The sequence below is a fragment of the Ascaphus truei genome, unplaced genomic scaffold (genome assembly GCF_040206685.1).
Source record: "Ascaphus truei isolate aAscTru1 unplaced genomic scaffold, aAscTru1.hap1 HAP1_SCAFFOLD_412, whole genome shotgun sequence".
Taxonomy (NCBI): Eukaryota; Metazoa; Chordata; class Amphibia; order Anura; family Ascaphidae; genus Ascaphus; species Ascaphus truei.
Genome location: NW_027456743.1, coordinates 253,451 through 257,465, shown reverse-complemented (window position 1 = coordinate 257,465; position 4,015 = coordinate 253,451).

Sequence of the window (4,015 nt, the reverse complement as noted above, 5' to 3'; positions counted from 1 at the left end):
GTGTGCATATTTATTTGTTTGTGTGTATATTTATTTGTGTGTGTGTGTGTGTATATTTATTTGTGTGTGTGTGTGTATTTATGTGCGTGTTTGTGTGTGTGTGTGTATTTATTTATTTGTGTGTGTATTTATTTGTGTGTGTGTGTGTATTTGTGTGTGTGTGTGTGTGTGTGTGTGTATTTATTTGTGTGTGTGTGTGTATTTATTTGTGTGTGTGTATTTATTTGTGTGTGTGTGTGTGTATATTTATTTGTGTGTGTGTGTGTATTTATTTGTGTGTGTGTGTGAATTTATTTGTGTGTGTGTATTTATTTATGTGTGTGTGTGTGTGTGTGTGTGTGTGTGTGTGTGTGTGTGTGTGTGTGTGTGTGTGTGTGTGTGTATTTATGTGTGTGTATTTATTTGTGTGTGTGTATTTATTTGTGTGTGTTACATTATTACAGTCTTGTTTTGAGAAATCCAGTTTTCGAGTCGGAAAAGTCAGACTGAAGTATGTGTTGAAGGTCAGAGAGGCTATGGCTGTGTGCATACAGGATTGTGTCATCTGCATACATGTGTATTGAAGCTTCCTTACAAGCTGTGGGAAGATCAATGTTTCTCAAAAAGTCATGAAAGCTAAAAGATAACAATAAAGTGAATAACCAGGCGGATATAATCTTATAGTAATGGGATATGAATAATAGGAACCATTGGGAGTTAGGCTAATTACTGATAAGAAAGCACCAATAGGAAGCATTAGAGGTTTGTAGGGGGGGAAATCCCTATACTGAACACACAGCATTCTCACGCCATCATAATATAGAAAATACAATTATATTATATCATCTAATACAGAAAATAATTGCCAGTGGTAAGTGCATTTTTATTTTTTACTAATCATCAAGTTATTGTGGTATTATTGTAAAAGAAATGTATTTATTGAGTGCTCAATTTATTTAGCTGTTTTTCCCAGAGGTTAGAAACCTGTAAAGAACAGAAAATCATATTTTGAAGATATATAGGTCTGTTGGTTTCCTAAATTGCTACAGGTGTGTGAGAATATCTTTGGCTACTACAGTAATTGTTATGAAAGGCTTCAAACGTTACTACTATGGATTTAATTCTATATATTTTGATGGTTACATTTACTGAGGTGTTAAATTAGAAATATAGGTAATAGTAGAAGGATGTATTTTCTTTCTTGTTCATGCTAAATGGATATATATACACACTAGCTGATATACCCGGCGTTGCCCGGGATGTAAATCTGTAATAGGTAGTATTAGCTATAAATAGGGGAACAATAGGTGACTATTTGGTGGAAAGATTGTATAATGATGTTGAAAAGAAACATGGAAGAAAATGTAAAACGATGTTGTTTAAAAATGGTTTATTGTAAACACACCACAGTACAATGTATATTTTGGTGACATAAGTGATGTAAAAATGTGAGGTGTGTGTCCTGCTAGGGTGTGATCGGGTGTGAGGCGGCGGGTGGGCGTTCAGTACGGGTGGCAGGTGGGTATTGAGTGCTGGCTTTGGGTGGGGCTCCTGCTAGGGTGTGAGCGGGTCTGAGGCGGCGGGTGTCTGGTGAGTGCGTGCGGCGGCTGGTCGGTGCTTAGGGGCGGGAGGCGGCAGGTGTGTGTCAAGTGTGTCGGGTGGGTGAGAGGCAGCGGGTGTGTGTCGAGTGCGGGCGGCGGCTAAGGGGCGCAGGGGTGTGAGGCAGCGGGTGGGTGAAAGGGGGAGGCGGTGGGAGTGCGGGCGGCGGGTGGGTGAAAGGCGGGAGGGTGGCGAGTGGGTGAAAGGCAGGGGCGAGAGGGCGGGTGGGTGAAAGGTAGGGGAGGGCAGGTGGGTGAAACGCAGGGGCGGGTGGTGGGTGAAAGGTAGGGGAGGGCAGGTGGGTGAAAAGCAGGGGCGGGTGGTGGGTGAAAGGTAGGGGAGGGCAGGTGGGTGAAAGGCGGGAGGGTGGCGAGTGGGTGAAAGGCAGAGGCAGGTGGTGGCGCGTGGGTGAAAGGCAGGGGCGAGAGGGCAGGTGGGTGAAAGGTAGGGGAAGCCGGGTGGGTGAAAGGTAGGGGAGGGCAGGTGGGTGAAAGGCAGGGGCGGGTGGTGGGTGAAAGGCAGGGGCGGGCGGGTGGTGGTTGAAAGTGCGGGCGGAGGTGGGAGTGCGGTCGTCGGGTGGGTGAAAGGCAGGGGAGGGCGGGCGTCGGGTGGGTGAAAGGCAGGGGAGGGCGGGCGTCGGGTGGGTGAAAGGCAGGGGAGGGCGGGCGTCGGGTGGGTGAAAGGCAGGGGTGAGCATCGGGTGGGTGAAAGGCAGGGGCGGGAAGGCAGGTGCAGGGGGGCGGAAAGGCAGGTGCAGGGGGGGGAAGGTGTGGGTGGGGGGGAAGGCGTGGGTGGGGGGGGAACCCATGGGTGGGGGACGGAAAGGCAGGGGTGGGGGGGAAAGGCAGGGGGGGGAAAGGCAGGGGCGGGGGGGGGAAAGGCAGGGGCGGGGGGGGGAAAGGCAGGGGCGGGGGGGGGGGAAAGGCAGGGGCGGGGGGGGAAAGGCAGGGGCGGGGGGGAAGGCAGGAGAGAAAGGGGGGTGTCAGTGTGTCTGTCACTATGTGTGTGTCACTGTGTCTGTCAGTGTGTGTGTGTTTGGGGGGGGTTAAAAATGGAGCTGGGGGGAGGGGCAAAAACGGAGCTAGGGGGAGGGGCAAAAACGGAGCTGGGGGGGGGTAAAAAACGGAGCTGGGGGGGTCCAAAACGGAGCTGGGGGGGTGTCCAAAACGGAGTTGGGGGGGGGAGGGGCAAAAACGGAGCTGGGGGGAGGAGCAAAAACGGAGCTGGGGGGGGGGGGGGGCAAAAACGGAGCTGGGGGGGTCAAACACGGAGTTGGGGGGAGGGGCAAAAACAGAGCTGGGGTGAGGGGCAAAAACAGAGCTGGGGGGAGGGGCAAAAACAGAGCTGGGGGGAGGGGCAAAAACAGAGCTGGGGGGAGGGGCAAAAACAGAGCTGGGGCGGACAGCCGTTGAGGAGGGCTTGAGGGGTGATGGGGGGGGGCAAGTCCGGAGGGGTGAGAGGAGGGGGGCAAGTCCAGAGGGGTGAGAGGGGGGGAGTGTTGTACTTACTTTTGGTGTCATGGTCAGCGTCTCCAGGGGTGTGTGTGTGTTTGTTACGGATGTAATTGGTAGGGTAGGCTCACAAATGTCAGGGCTCACACAGTATGAGGAAGCTTCTGGGGTGTGAGCAGTCCACACGGGTGAGAGTGTGGTGTGTGAGTGGAACAGTGGCTTAGAGTTGACCAGCCAATGAGAGCCGTGGGAGGGCGGGCAGACCAACGGACCAATCAAATGGTCGCCAGACACTCACAACCAAGATTTTCAAATGTATATATATATATATAGATACTGTAGGGTTAGGGTAGGAGTCTTCAATGTACACCCGTTCTTACACTTAACCATGTCGCTTATCAATTTTTTATATGACCTTTTTTGCACAAGCCCGTTTCTGTTTTTCTCTTCTTTATCAGGCTTATTACAGTTACTTTGCCATCTCGCAGAGTACAACACCTTCTGGGACACGACTCCCCTCCATGCAATATGTTACAGAACCCTCTGACCTCGCAGGACTGAAAGCTTCACTTCCACATACAGTCGCCTTTTATCCCCATCACATACTGTACTGGATCATGACATTTTTCATTCATTTGTTTTATGTAAAAAAATAAATAATGTCAAAATATTGTTTGCGTGGATACCGGTTTATTTATCTAGAAATGGCTAATTATTCTAAATCTGATCTGTGCCATCCTTCCCCACAGTACTAATGTAGCCACTGCCAGTGTTATTGTACTACACAGGAAAATAGGTTAACACCATATAACAATGTATAATATTTATTATTATTAAGCAGTGCTTCATATTTAACATATTGTGCTCCTAGGTTTTGGGGCTTAAGTTTGAAATGATTATACAACTTTCAGAAAAAGGGGGGAAGGGGAACACAAAGTGATTGTGCCTCTAAAAGAATTCACTAAACTGCACTCCACAGGTGTAAA